This window comes from Saccostrea cucullata, unplaced genomic scaffold (assembly GCF_032062105.1).
Source record: "Saccostrea cucullata isolate Sc308-1 unplaced genomic scaffold, CSIRO_AGI_Scuc_v1 ctg1490, whole genome shotgun sequence".
Taxonomy (NCBI): domain Eukaryota; kingdom Metazoa; phylum Mollusca; class Bivalvia; order Ostreida; family Ostreidae; genus Saccostrea; species Saccostrea cuccullata.
Genome location: NW_026939817.1, coordinates 1,002 through 17,484, shown reverse-complemented (window position 1 = coordinate 17,484; position 16,483 = coordinate 1,002). Strand labels below are relative to the sequence as shown.

Sequence of the window (16,483 nt, the reverse complement as noted above, 5' to 3'; positions counted from 1 at the left end):
GTAAGTCGTCGATATATCTAAATGTCGAGTTGAAAGCCACAGTAAGTGTTTTCTTCTTGTAAACAATCTTTGTACTAACTTGCAACTACCAATTAGCATAAAGTAACCATTTGCTTCACTACGTTTTCCTTCTGTCTGACACAGAGCGAGGAATTCTTAGCAGAAAAATAGAGCTTTCCTGTAAGCACTTCTTCGATGTATGATAATTCAGCTTCCCCAGTAAATTCTTAATTTCGTTTACGGCTGTTTCTTTCTGGAAATAATATCTTATTACAATTTTAAGGGCTATCTAATACTGTCATATACTTTAAAATTCTCTTGTTTTTTTTTCTTTTGGAAAACATAACAAATCAGAACATCATTGTTTTTGTTTATTCTAATTTAACTCCACCTCACAAAGAAGTCAAAATCAACAAATTATAAAATTCATTTTACTCAAACCAATATGGAATCATGAATATGAATCAAACTCTGACAGGTGTGGGTCATTGTCTTAAAAAAAAATGATAAATAAACCCTAAATCCTAAATGTTAAGAATAATCCATCTCATAAATACAGCTAATAAAAGTAATACAGTTATCCAATATTTTCTGAATAACGTACGTCAGATACATATACTGAGTATGCTGAAGTTTATAACTGCATCCTCCCCTTTGATTTGGATGTGATGAGAAGATATTTCCTGTTATTATACCTATGTGAATTTGTTCAATATAAAAACATGACTGTGAAATATTTGTGTTTTAAGACCCCCCCTCTATATGTCATATGTGTATAATTAGTTTGTAATCATTATTTGTACATGATTTCTCTTACAGCAATTATATTTGAACTGTAAACATTACTATAGAGTGTGCTATAAATGATGTTTGGTAATTCCTATTATTTCATGTTTGGTAAATCCTACACTTTCATATTTGGTAAATGACCAAGTTTACCACGGAGGAAATATGGACTGATACGTAAAATTATGGACTCTTATGATTGAAACAGTATTTATTATGAATGTTTATTTCATTTAACTTACAGTATATCGTTTAAATTAATCGTAAATACCGTTTTTCATGTGTGTTTGTCGATCACGTTGTTTTCCTTTTTGGTCATGGCGATTCGGAAGATTCTAATTTACAAGGGGGGTTTAGGTTATTGTTCTCCGTCCTCGAACGTCATTATTTTATTATTGTTAACTTATACGCAACTTGTATTGTACATTTTTATGCAACTTACCTTCATTGTTTATTACTATGTATTTGTTTTACGATTCGGCGTCACATCGTTCGTATTTTCCATGGTTTGTCCCACTTCGGCGATGTTGTTAGTATCGTCTGCCATTTTGGTCTATACTTTCTTTTTGGTTAAGTAAAGCGCACTGCGCATGTCCGGTAGTTTACCCTATATAAGCGTCGCCACGGACGCTGAAGTTTCAGTTTGACTCTGCAGAACGTCTGCGCAACAACTTTAATAGAATTTGTACGTAAACACTGATATAACTAACGGTTGGGGAGTTTTTACTATAGATTATATTGACCAAATAGATTTATTAAGGAATTCAACAGTCTCTTTGAAGTTTTACCATTGTGTACATTTGACCAAATTGATTTATTACGGAAAATCAACAGTCATCACTTTACCAAATCATAATAACGTTACCAAATCATAATAGCGTGACCAAATCATAATTATGTGACGTCCGGTCTGACCAATTGTATTATCACCACTGTTTATTTGGTTTTTCCAGTCATCAGTATTACAGTAACTGTTATTCCTTTATTAAATTATTGCTGAAACTTGAATTTTCTTATGTTGTGCTCTTGTTTGCCTCTGCAATGCAATATTTTACTGACCAACACAGGGATTTATCTTACCAAATCAACCAGGATTACCAAATAACAAATTACCAGGAAGTACCACATATATTGGTTACAATGAAACATATCTCCTTCATTGGAGATTTGATCAATTATAAAGCCTCATACCTTGGGCACGTTACAGAAATGTGAAATATTTGTGTTTTAAGACCCCCCTCTATATGTCATATGTGTATAATTAGTTTGTGACATGACCCGGTGAGTTTTCCTTTGAAGTCAAGCATACTGTAACTGCGATACAGAACACTTTTTGTGGGCGTTTCTTATGCAAATGAGCAGAAACTGTACTGTATCTGCAAAATATCAACGATACAGTACGGTTTATATTTAGCGATGACGGAAAGCTGTATCCATATACAGACATACCAATCGTTCAATTCGCCATAGAACTGTTAGTATTTACTCAAAAATTGAGGTGAATTAAGAATAAAATTTTACAACGTAAAGGTATTATTGTCGGATTCAAAAATTTTAGAAAGGAGGAAGTGGGGCAGTTCACAAATTGTTACCTTGACCCCCCTCCCCCCCCCCCAAAAAAAAAAAAAACGGAAAATCGTATTCCGTGGGGTTATATTTATAATCAACCAACACCTATGTGCGTCATTTCGTTACTTGTTGACGAATTAAAAAGCGTATGTATACAAGATTAGGAAAAAAAATTATTTACGAAAGCGAAAAAGAAAAAAAACTCAAAGGAGGTGGGATGGGGGCACCAGTGAGTGCTGTATTCCCCTTTTTATAGTTACTCTACATTTTAATGAAACATGATCGTAAAATACCCCCCCCCCACCTTTTCCTTTCATCTGCTTATTTCAATTTGTATATGACGACCGGTGGAGGACATTGTCGGACATTTCTCTCAGAATCTACGATCTCCCGAAGCATTTTTGTTTCAAAAATATTCCCACATGATTCTTATATATCAAAATGTTTTGCATTAAATCGTAGCTTAAACTGAAAAAAAAAATGTCAGCAAGAGCTGCATAGAGAAAAAAAAAACCCCTGCGCAATCAAATCTAAATAAAATTTTTGGAGAACAAATTAATTTATGCATCCCTTAAATAATTATTTTAAAATGATAGATACCTGCACGTCCATCTCACTCGGCATTTCAGTTGCGAATGCTTAAAATGGGATACTAAATCGACTTTCTGCAAAATCATCTGATTGGTTGGGAGGTATGTACCCAAATACGCATGTAAATTAGTGAGGTCCTTGGAAAGGTCATGTCACAAGTCATTTAGAATACTCGTTTCTTTTATCAGAGATACAGGGCGGGGCCCGGCTCGAGCTATAGCTATCGCTCTCGCCTCAAGCCCCGCCCTGTATCTCTGATACAGTAGGAAACTCGTACTCTAAATAATACTTGTAATCATTATTTGTACATGATTTCTCTTACAGCAATTATATTTGAACTGTAAACATTACTATAGAGTGTGCTATAAATGATGTTTGGTAATTCCTATTATTTCATGTTTGGTAAATCCTACACTTTCATATTTGGTAAATGACCAAGTTTACCACGGAGGAAATATGGACTGATACGTAAAATTATGGACTCTTATGATTGAAACAGTATTTATTATGAATGTTTATTTCATTTAACTTACAGTATATCGTTTAAATTAATCGTAAATACCGTTTTTCATGTGTGTTTGTCGATCACGTTGTTTTCCTTTTTGGTCATGGCGATTCGGAAGATTCTAATTTACAAGGGGGGTTTAGGTTATTGTTCTCCGTCCTCGAACGTCATTATTTTATTATTGTTAACTTATACGCAACTTGTATTGTACATTTTTATGCAACTTACCTTCATTGTTTATTACTATGTATTTGTTTTACGATTCGGCGTCACATCGTTCGTATTTTCCATGGTTTGTCCCACTTCGGCGATGTTGTTAGTATCGTCTGCCATTTTGGTCTATACTTTCTTTTTGGTTAAGTAAAGCGCACTGCGCATGTCCGGTAGTTTACCCTATATAAGCGTCGCCACGGACGCTGAAGTTTCAGTTTGACTCTGCAGAACGTCTGCGCAACAACTTTAATAGAATTTGTACGTAAACACTGATATAACTAACGGTTGGGGAGTTTTTACTATAGATTATATTGACCAAATAGATTTATTAAGGAATTCAACAGTCTCTTTGAAGTTTTACCATTGTGTACATTTGACCAAATTGATTTATTACGGAAAATCAACAGTCATCACTTTACCAAATCATAATAACGTTACCAAATCATAATAGCGTGACCAAATCATAATTATGTGACGTCCGGTCTGACCAATTGTATTATCACCACTGTTTATTTGGTTTTTCCAGTCATCAGTATTACAGTAACTGTTATTCCTTTATTAAATTATTGCTGAAACTTGAATTTTCTTATGTTGTGCTCTTGTTTGCCTCTGCAATGCAATATTTGTACTGACCAACACAGGGATTTATCTTACCAAATCAACCAGGATTACCAAATAACAAATTACCAGGAAGTACCACATATATTGGTTACAATGAAACATATCTCCTTCATTGGAGATTTGATCAATTATAAAGCCTCATACCTTGGGCACGTTACAGAAATGTGAAATATTTGTGTTTTATAGACCCCCCTCTAGATGTCATATGTGTATAATTAGTTTGTGACATGACCCGGTGAGTTTTCCTTTGAAGTCAAGCATACTGTAACTGCGATACAGAACACTTTTTGTGGGCGTTTCTTATGCAAATGAGCAGAAACTGTACTGTATCTGCAAAATATCAACGATACAGTACGGTTTATATTTAGCGATGACGGAAAGCTGTATCCATATACAGACATACCAATCGTTCAATTCGCCATAGAACTGTTAGTATTTACTCAAAAATTGAGGTGAATTAAGAATAAAATTTTACAACGTAAAGGTATTATTGTCGGATTCAAAAATTTTAGAAAGGAGGGAGTGGGGAAGTTCACAAATTATTACTTTGACCCCCTCCCCCCCAAAAAAACGGAAAATCGTATTCCGTGGGGTTATATTTATAATCAACCAACACCTATGTGCGTCATTTCGTTACTTGTTGACGAATTAAAAAGCGTATGTATACAAGATTAGGAAAAAAAATTATTTACGAAAGCGAAAAAGAAAAAAAACTCAAAGGAGGTGGGATGGGGGCACCAGTGAGTGCTGTATTCCCCTTTTTATAGTTACTCTACATTTTAATGAAACATGATCGTAAAATACCCCCCCCCCCACCTTTTCCTTTCATCTGCTTATTTCAATTTGTATATGACGACCGGTGGAGGACATTGTCGGACATTTCTCTCAGAATCTACGATCTCCCGAAGCATTTTTGTTTCAAAAATATTCCCACATGATTCTTATATATCAAAATGTTTTGCATTAAATCGTAGCTTAAACTGAAAAAAAAAATGTCAGCAAGAGCTGCATAGAGAAAAAAAAAACCCCTGCGCAATCAAATCTAAATAAAATTTTTGGAGAACAAATTAATTTATGCATCCCTTAAATAATTATTTTAAAATGATAGATACCTGCACGTCCATCTCACTCGGCATTTCAGTTGCGAATGCTTAAAATGGGATACTAAATCGACTTTCTGCAAAATCATCTGATTGGTTGGGAGGTATGTACCCAAATACGCATGTAAATTAGTGAGGTCCTTGGAAAGGTCATGTCACAAGTCATTTAGAATACTCGTTTCTTACTGTATCAGAGATACAGGGCGGGGCCCGGCTCGAGCTATAGCTATCGCTCTCGCCTCAAGCCCCGCCCTGTATCTCTGATACAGTAGGAAACTCGTACTCTAAATAATACTTGTAATCATTATTTGTACATGATTTCTCTTACAGCAATTATATTTGAACTGTAAACATTACTATAGAGTGTGCTATAAATGATGTTTGGTAATTCCTATTATTTCATGTTTGGTAAATCCTACACTTTCATATTTGTTAAATGACCAAGTTTACCACGGAGGAAATATGGACTGATACGTAAAATTATGGAACTCTTATGATTGAAACAGTATTTATTATGAATGTTTATTTCATTTAACTTACAGTATATCGTTTAAATTAATCGTAAATACCGTTTTTCATGCATGTTTATCGATCACGTTGTTTTCCTTTTTGGTCATGGCGATTACAAATGTAATAATACAAGGGGGGTTTAGGTTATTGTTCTCCGTCCTAACGTCATTATTTTATTATTGTTAACTTATACGCAACTTGTATTGTACATTTTTATGCAACTTATAATTGTTTATTACTATGTATTTGTTTACGATTCGGCGTCACATCGTTCGTATTTTCCATGGTTTGTCCCACTTCGGCGATGTTGTTAGTATAGCAAGCACATTTTGGTCTATACTTTCTTTTTGGTTAATAAAGCGCACTGCGCATGTCCGGTCATTTAACCCTAAAAAACGCTGAAGTTTTGTTTGACTCTGCAGAACGTCTGCGCAACAACTTTAATAGAATTTGTACGTAAACACTTTGATATAAACTAACGGTTGGGGAGTTAAGTTTACTATAAATTATATTGACCAAATAGATTATTTATTAATTCAAACTCTTTGAAGTTTTACCATTGTGTACATTTGACCAAATTGATTTATTACGGAAAATCAACAGTCATCACTTTACCAAATCATAATAACGTTACCAAATCATAATAGCGTGACCAAATCATAATTATGTGACGTCCGGTCTGACCAATTGTATTATCACCACTGTTTATTTGGTTTTTCCAGTCATCAGTATTACAGTAACTGTTATTCCTTTATTAAATTATTGCTGAAACTTGAATTTTCTTATGTTGTGCTCTTGTTTGCCTCTGCAATGCAATATTTTACTGACCAACACAGGGATTTATCTTACCAAATCAACCAGGATTACCAATTAACAAATTACCAGGAAGTACCACATATATTGGTTACAATGAAACATATCTCCTTCATTGGAGATTTGATCAATTATAAAGCCTCATACCTTGGGCACGTTACAATGACGAATAAACATGCTATCTTTTCCAAACAGCCCCTACTGTGAAATAGTTTTTATGCTATCTGCCCATGATGAAAGAGTCATAAAACTATTCACAGGCAGCATTCTGTTGCCCTCGCTTTCATCTCGGAAAACTTCTGGTTTTAATACGGTTTGTGACGCGTGTATATTATGACGTCACAAAAGTTAAGTCAGCATCGGTATAATATGGAATATCATAATATTAGTTATCCAGGTTCAATCAAGGGTGTACGGGGATTTACCCCGGGTTTTATTCCATACACCCTGAGGCCGAAGGCCGATTCACCTGTATCCTACCTCCGATGTTTTCCCGGTCCCTGTTTGTTCCGATTGGACCTGGTAATGTTTATTTCCTTTGTACCCATAAAAATGCTTTGTAAACATGATTTTTAGCTTTTATCAAAAAATGTATGCATTGTGACGTCACGTTTATTTACACCCTCAAGTCGGGTGCACATATTTACACCCGACTTTGTGACCAATCAAAGCTCGTGTTACAAGCTATGAGGAAATAATTGTGTGACCCTTTTACTTGACCAAAAGTTAACAAAAGTTAAGTCAGCATCGGTATAATAAAACACCTATTTACTGACTATTCAAATAGCAAGTTTATCGTCCCCCTCGACAGCAAACTATTTGCTGTATGTGCCTATGAAACTATATTTTTATCATTTTGGCTGCGCCTCGGGAAATAGTTTGCTGTCTTTTTGAACGATAAAGTCTTTTATATTTCCTCATAGCCAGTAAATAGGTGTATAATATGCGATTTTTTTTTCGTGGCCTTTTCTCCTTGCCTTGGAGTGATGCCAATTAGATTCAGAGATAATTGAAGAAAAATGACAGTATTTTGATGACTTGCACTAAATTATAATAACCAGCTTATTTTGTTTGTAGGGGTGTGGCATTTATGGAACATTTGCTTAAAATTAGGTCATATTCTCTTTTGAGTGTTAATATATATCCTGGAAAATGCATGGAATACAAACATCATGGACATTCAGAATGTGTCAAGCTTGAAAAATTAGTTAGAAATCTAATGTTGCAGATAAGGCCCTCACCACCGGGTCCGTAGGACAATATCATTTTAACGATAGAACATTTATCTATTGAAAAATGTGCTATTTTAAATTAAGAAGAATTTATCTCAAACATGCATTATCCAAAATTACGTCAAAACATGAACTATTGGCTCTAGCTCTGTATATAGATATGGATTACCCTTTTATTTTGTACAGAAACTGGTATATATCCGATAAACAAATCTAGGCGCCATCGTGTGTGTTTGGGTGCAAACATCCTTGACTGGTTTAAAATTGAAATCATTCATTAAACTTATCACGTACTTTTTAAAATACTTATATGTACATACTTATGATTTAATGTATTTAAAAATGTTTAATATGATAAATTTTGAAATTGTTGTGGATAATTATAATAATCAGACTTTGATCAATGTTTATATTTTGCATTTTTTTTTTTATATAAAAAATGGTTTCTTCACTATTACAAATGCTGAAACCGTTACTTGTAACTGAATACTACATGTATATAGCTATATATTTTCATCTGTTTTCATGATCTTAAATAGAACATTTTGTATTTTTATAGAAAATATATAAACATATTAAATGAATAATTATATATAATCACTTGGTGAATGAATTACAAAGTTGTTTAGTTTATTTCTTATTATTTATTTATTTCATACATGCAAGTTTGGTCCAAGTACAAGTAGACTTTATAATTACATTGTAATATACATGCTCCAAAAACTCATGGAAAAGGTCTTTTAGGTCTTGTACAACCTAGTAGAGAGAAATTATAGTCATTATGATTCATGCAACAGGCTTTCTTTGTACACGCAGACAGTTTTTCTAGGTTGTGGAATAGACTTGTTCGCGCATCAAGAAGATTTAGGTAACAATCAGTATTTCAGAGACGTATTAATAGTTCACATTCTTATATATGCATCATCTCTGCATATCTAATTGGTCACCATAGGATTTACAGATATATGGAGATAACGAACAGTATTCAAAATCAAAAGTCCATAAACCAATATACAATAGGAGCAAACACGGACCTCCAAACCATCAGAAGTGGGATCAGGTGCCATGAAGGAGTAAGCATCTCCCTGCTGACCCGCCGTGTGCTCCTTGTCATGATCGGGAAATTATGAAAAAAATCGTCGTCAATTCAGTGTGTAAATAATGGACAAACAACTCATAAAAAACGTCATTCAACATTTGACTCAGTAATAAATTGTATTTGCTGAGGTCATTCATTGTATTGACAATAGAACTTATAAAATGATTATCTTAAAACGAAACTGCTGATATTCTTGTTTCATCAACTTGTTTGTCATTAATTAGAAATTGAGCACATGTAGAGCATGCTCTTGTGTATCGAATCAACTGAGAGGTATATATACTCCGTATGCAGGTGATGAAGGTGTATTGCTGCATAAGGGAAGTTTACAAATGACGTTTATCGTAGAGCTTAGTTGTCATATTGCCATTAACGTTTTTCCAAGTAAAATATTCAAATATAAAAGATATGTAAGACTCTGTGGTATTATATTATCTACAATTACCATTGAAGAAATCTGAAAGAACAATCCTGACAAAACTAAGAATTAGTGCTCATACACTACATATTGAAATGGGGAGATACTCAAAGCCACCTATTCCTAGAGAAACTAGAGGTACTGTGAGCGATGAGCTCACTAAATGATACCCCCCGCCTCCCATATGGTTATAACTGGTGAAAAAGTCCATGTTTTCCTGTGGCCGGGAAACCCAAAATATGTGTCGGATCAAAAAGTAAAATAGGAGGTGCACAATGGCAATATGTAATAAAGATTCTGTGAAAGTTTCATCAATTTTCATTCAGTGGTATGAGAGGAGTTGCGGATAAGAGATGGGTACCCCAAAGCGTAACAGACGGACGGACGGACGGACGGACGTACAGACGGACGGACGGAATTAACGATTACTATATACCCTCCCGCTTTTCAAGCGGGGGGTATAAAAAGTGTATGTCATTTTTGTAAATTTTTATTCAAATGAAAACCACTTTGTACTTTATTGTCCTAGTTATGATCAATGTAGATTACAATATTACAATATATTTAATGCTCAATGTTACATGAAGGAAAACCCTATTATTGACATTATTAACCCTACAAGTATTAAAACTCCTAGGAGAGTATGTAACTTTTTGAAAAAGTGCTTTGATATTAGGGAGGAAAACCTTCAACAAACCCGATATGCTTTCTTTGGTATTTTTCATTTTATGTATGTTAATTGTTGCATTCATGACTATATGCCAATGTATGATGGTGTTGTCAATAAACAAACTGAATTATTTTATCTCAGTCTTACCAGGATATATATCGTATCGATATTAGAGTGGAAATCACAATTGTTAATTGACAATACATTGTCGATGAATCTAAATGTTGAGTTGAAGGCCACCGCAAGTGTTTTCTTCTTTTCAACAAGATTGTAAACAATCTTTGCACCAACTATGAGCATAAACTAACCATTTGCTTCTCTCCTTTTTTACTTCTGCCTGACACAGAAGGAGGGCATCTTAGCAGAAAAAAAAAAGAACTTTCCTGTTAGCAATAGTTCAAGGTATGATAATTCAGCTTCTTCTGGCAAATTCTTTATTTCGTTAACAGTTTCTTTCTGGAACGAAGATTTTATTTAATACTACTTTAATCATTTTTTTTCCTCTTATTTAAGGAGGCTGGGGGTCAACAAATTAACCATAAATTAACCACCAGATTTAACTTATTTTTTAGATAAGGTATCTTAAAGCTGACATGAATTCTTAAAAACGCAACATTTTCATCTATGTACGACTTGTTTCATACCAACTATAGCCGTATTCCGCCATATTTCTTTCAGATACCTAGTCTCATTGTAACGATATATACCCCAAAGCGCTCGTTACAGTTGAATGATTTTTTGGTTTTGGTATCGACTTGTGCACATCTCCGATGGTAAAGCATATGAGAGCACATGAGGAGACCAAGACATTTCAAAACCACAATAAACGACATAATAATCATATTTCTAATAATTATTGATTTGAATCAAAAGATAAAAATGCAAGTTTGGTGAGAAATTTAGATGCACGTCACGCGTAAGTATTTTTACAGTGCGCCAAATTATGCAGAATAAACTTGAAATAAAATGCAAACACATTTTGAAATTATATCATTTGAATGGAACAAAATAACCAACGACTTTGATTTGCAGCCCCTATGCAATTGGTGCATATCGAGAAAACGCTTCGAACGCTGTAAACGTACCCATACCTGGTAATAAGGTTACTACATCCGTTCGAAGATGTGCACAAGTCAAGTGATATACACCCTGAATTCCATTTATTGAAATATGCATCACAAAAAAGAAATAAACTCCGTAAAAGCTCAAAAGTAAACACACTGTCATTACTCCGTACAGACAAGCAGGCCGATACACTTAGTCCGTGCTGATCAGATTTTGGTCAGGGAAAATATCACAAGTGGAAAGAGAAGTTATTTGGTATTTGCGCGGCTGAAGGGGGGGGGTATTATAACTGCTGTTCATAAGCTATACCTGGTAATTGTGAATTATCAAATCTACATGTAGTTATAATATACATTCTATACAAAGTCTTGTATATAGTCTGCAGTTGGTTTGCGTTGCAAAATTCATTTGTCAATTATAACTGATTATTTTAGTACTAATCTCAAATCTAAACCAAGTATTTGATGTATGGTAATTATTTACTTCAAATATTGAGCAATCAACCAGAATACATTTTTTTTATGTGTACATAGATCTATACGTTCTTTAACACACAAACACAATGCCATCCCCTGTTCAGAATGACATCTAGGCATTTGATTTTTAGGCGGGGGGGGGGGGGGGCAAGAATAATTGACATGGCCGTTATCTAAATATTCGTGGAAGACAGACGAATTCAATTTTGAATTTTTTTTTAAATGTGTCACTCCGACCACAAAGTGCATTTTGAGGAATGTATAAATGTTTTATAATTATGTTGTTATAGACAGTCTATCTATGTTGTTATAGAGATTTCAGTATCCCTGCCTGATAGTCTCGCTATTTTTTTTAATAAAAAATGATTTCTGTAGGAGTATTTAGGAGATAATTTTAAAAGCTAGGGTAGGGATTCTTGACACTGGTTGAATACGAATAATTTTTATTTACTCTTTTGTATATTGAACTAACTCTTTCTCTCTCTCCCTCTCTCTCTCATTCTGTAACCGTCCCTTAGGGCAATAATAGGTATAAGATCCTACGCTCTTTGTGCTGTCCATTTATTAAATCTTAGGACAGATCAAGGATTTTTTTTTCAGGCGGGATGTCGAAACTTCATAAATTGAATAATAATTTAATTTGGAGAAGTTAAGAAGTTAACCCAAACGACCAAATTGAAAGAGAAACTAGAGGTATTGTGAGCAATGAGCTCACTAAATGATACCCCTGCCTCCCATATGGTTATAAAGGCAAATTCCATATTTTGCTTTTGTCGCTAAAGCCAAAATACATGTCGGATCAAAAAGTAAAATAGGAGGTACACAATGGTAATATGTAATAAACCTAAGATTCTGTGAAAGTTTTAGTAAATTTCAGTAAGTGGTATAAGAGGATTTGCGGATAAAATGGGTACCCCAAAGCGTAACGGGGGATATAATAAACGTGAAATCACAGAGTGTCACAGGAATGGGTACATTGGGAACTTTCTCAAATACCTCCTCAAAACGCATTGGCGTCGGAAGGAAATTGAAGTGGGGGGGCTAAGTACAAAGAATTTTTTTTATACATTAAAAAAAGTCTGAGAAGCTTTAAAAAGGGGAACGTCCTTTTCCAAAACACGAATATCATATTTCGTGTGGGGGACGGGGGTAGGCTTCAACTTCAGTAACAAAATTTTTATCCAAACACCAATACTTTCCTCTTTTTTAACCTATACTGCCACTTGTCTGTGGAAAGTGTGGGGGGGAAGGTGACCCTACGCAGCAATGTTCAATGTCTATACTAAGTATATATTTGTAAAAAAAAAAAAAATACTCCAGTTCCGACACCTATGCTCAAACGTACAAGTCGAACCTGAACCTGGACAACAGACAAGAGAATTTTTAAAAAGCTAATTGTAGGTAAAATGTGAAATATCACGGGGGGGGGGGGGTTGCTCTCTCTTTCTATCTGCTTTATCTAGTAATCATTAATTAAGTATGTCTAGAAATTTAATTCACATTACATGCTGGTCAGCGCAACTTCTTATAAACCACTGAACAGAGTTTTGTCGTACTTTCGAGATATTTATAGGAGTCAATGTGTATTATAGATTTGCATACACAGGAAATTCCGAATTCTTTATTTTTTTCGGGGGTTTTTCCGCACTTTTACATTTAGATTTTGGCCATATCTTGAATATAAAGATGAGCAGTTTGTCAGCGCAATTCCTCTTAAACCGCTGCACACAATTTCGTCAAACTTTGCAGATATTTAGGATACAATGTGCATAGATGTGCATATAACAAGAAAATTACGATTCCTTTATTTTTTACTGGGAATTTCAGCACTTCGACTTTTGGGGGAGCGTGGGGTATGTTTTCATTCATTTTGCATAAAATCATAAATAACTTTAAATCAAATTATATTAGGTCTAATAAAGCCAATACGCAGTATTTATTTGATAATAATTAATCATAAAGAAATCAATCTGTTTCAGACGTTTTCTTAAATTATTTTTTATGAGAGTGTTAATATGAATGTTTTATTACACCCCCCCCCCTCCTAGCACAGGAAAATATCTTCGAAAGGTGAATGATTCGTAATAATGCATGCTTTATTATAAATTTGATTAAGTTAAACCATGTAATCATAAATTCTATTTGCAACATTTACAGACAAGAGTAATGTTTAGTTTTGAAAAAATCACTTGCATTTCTTTCAATCAACCCCACTGAGCTTTCAACCTTTGACATTTTTCCCTGAGCAAATAAAATGATCGGCATGGGCCACGTGTGTCCAAGCATCTTTTACTGTTGAGTTAGCAATGGATTACTGAGATGCATTTTTTAATAAAAGTGAAATAGGATAATTCTTTCGACATGTGCACATCCCTGTAACGATAGCAGTATATTCAGGTAAATGTTTTATCACTGCGTTTGACGCGTTTTCTCGACCTGCATGGATTTTTGCTGTACATGAATGTATCCCGTGTTGTGTATTTTCTATATATTGCAGCAAATGCATTCAAAAATAATTTAATTCTCGGTATAGTTCTATTATTTGGTTGAATTCTTACTTTTCAAACATGTATTTGGTCAGTTTATTCAGTTTATTCCGTGTATGGACTTCTAAAACCTATGCTATCGGAGATGTGTACATGTCGACAGCCAGGCTTGAAAATCACTCAAGTGAAACAATTCTACAAGGCTATATATAGCAGGTACAGGTGGCCAAAATTCTTCGATTAAATATGGCGGAGTTCAAGAAATATGGCGGACAAAGGCGTACAGGAATGTAGTAAGTCGTACAAAGATGAAAAATGATGCCTTTTTAAGAGTTCATGTCAGCTTTAAGCTGTCAACCATCATTTGGCAAAGAAAAAAATTCATACATTTTTAGTTTTAAAATTTTATCATTTTTGTATATCTTTTTATGGAGCTCTTCTTTTAAAGGAGATCAAAATAGTCTGAAAATGGCTGCCACCCCCAGCCTCGTTAAATAAGACAAAGGACATTTCAGCATATTTCAAATATCTTTTTAAAAAATGCATATGTAATATTCTCAAATCTATTGTTTGTTTTTTTTGTACCATTTCTATTGATGCTTAAATCTGAAAATAACTTCTTGCAGTGAAAAATTCGTGTTGTTCAAAATTCAAAATTGTTCTCTAGAGTGTGATACTTCCATTCTTCAAAAAGAGGCAAAGTTTTCAATATCAAAAACTACTTGAACTAAGTCAGGGTTATTTTTAAAATGCTGTAAATATACTTTCAACATCAGTTTTACAAACATAATAAATTCCTAAATCTTAATTTTTTGTTTATTTTTTTTTTTAACTCCACCTCACTAAAATGTCAATAATCAACAAATTGTATTATTCATTTTACTCAAACCAATATCCTTTAGGAATCATGAATATGAATCAAACTCTGGCAGGTGTGGGTCATTGTGTTAAAAGAATGATAAATAAACCCTAAATACTAAATATTAAGAATAATCCATCTAATAAATACAATTTCAATCTTCTTAAATAAACAATCTATTTGATTAAAATGAACTTAAATCTATTTATACGCTGTACAAATTAACCTACATATAATCTTAAAATGAAAATCAAAATATTCTCAAAAATTTTCTTTAACAAGCAATAACATGTAGAAATCTGTCCATTAACCATAATTCTTTTACACAAATTTGTTTTGAAATTCCTATTCAATAAAAAAATATAGGCATATACATTGTATTTACTAAAAAAATTTGTACTACAGATCAAGGCATATCAAAGATGAATAAAGTGCCGCACCACAGCATGATACGCCCGTCAAAAAAATACAATTTTCTTGAACAGTTTAGCGTGCAAGAAAATCATGTCAACCTCGATTCTAAGATTTCCATGATTTTTCCATTCCTTCAAATATTTATCCATTCCCTGTGATGTAGGCATTAATTATAATAAATATTACATCATTCTATGCTGGTTGTGTAAGACCTTGTCAAATGCCCATCATATTAAACAATATCAAATTAGTCTTAACACCTTAATCTATACCAAATTAATTTTGAAAAGAAAAGGCTGGCCATCAAATGACATATGCTATAAACTGACCAGCACTTCTTCTGTCTAATCCCCAAAGGATACAGATAAGACTGCTTGATTAGATAGCCTTCCTAAATTGAACTCATTAATTAATCTTTAACTGAATGCCTGTCTACTCATTACTACCGAGAGATGAATGGGTCTGCACTATCTGCCATAATTTTTTTAAACATATAAAATATTCAAAGATTTTTTTTTTGGTTGAGATTTAATGTCCGACAGGTTTTAATATTTAATTCATTAAACATGCTGATTTCACCCCACCCTATATTTAAAAATTAGTTTTTAAAACAATAATATTATATAATATCAGATTAGTCTATTATGCAATATCAAATTAGTTTTAATTACTTTTCATCAAATTCATTTTAAAACTTAGCCAACAAGAGCTATTTTTAATCCAACAGGCTTACCCATATATTTAAATACCAAGGTATATAGATAACACCAATGTTCTATGAGTTAGATCCTCACACTCAAAACTCATTAATTTCTCTCTAATTTGACATGCAAACTTCTGTTATCAAAATTCTTCTTGGCCAGTGCTTGATAATTACACTCAAGGGAGAGGTAGGATTTCTCTAACATACATTATATTTGTTATAGATTGCTGTCAAGTATATGCTTAAAAAAATAAGTCTTTTCTTGATTTAACACTTTTTTAATAAGGACAGTGCAATACTCTTACATTATTTGGGATGCTTAAATGAATAGTAAAAAGACACATTTTTTTTTT

At 33.5% G+C, this 16,483-nt stretch overlaps 1 long non-coding RNA gene across 1 annotated transcript; it reads right to left on the bottom strand.

The window, feature by feature from the left end:
• Positions 1-361: 361 nt before the first annotated feature.
• Positions 362-15,140, bottom strand: LOC134254057 (uncharacterized). The gene is made up of 2 exons (XR_009989243.1): positions 15,079-15,140; positions 362-471 (listed from the first exon to the last, which is right to left on the bottom strand). It is a non-coding gene; the product is annotated as an uncharacterized LOC134254057 (long non-coding RNA).
• Between the last annotated feature and the right edge of the window lie 1,343 nt (positions 15,141-16,483).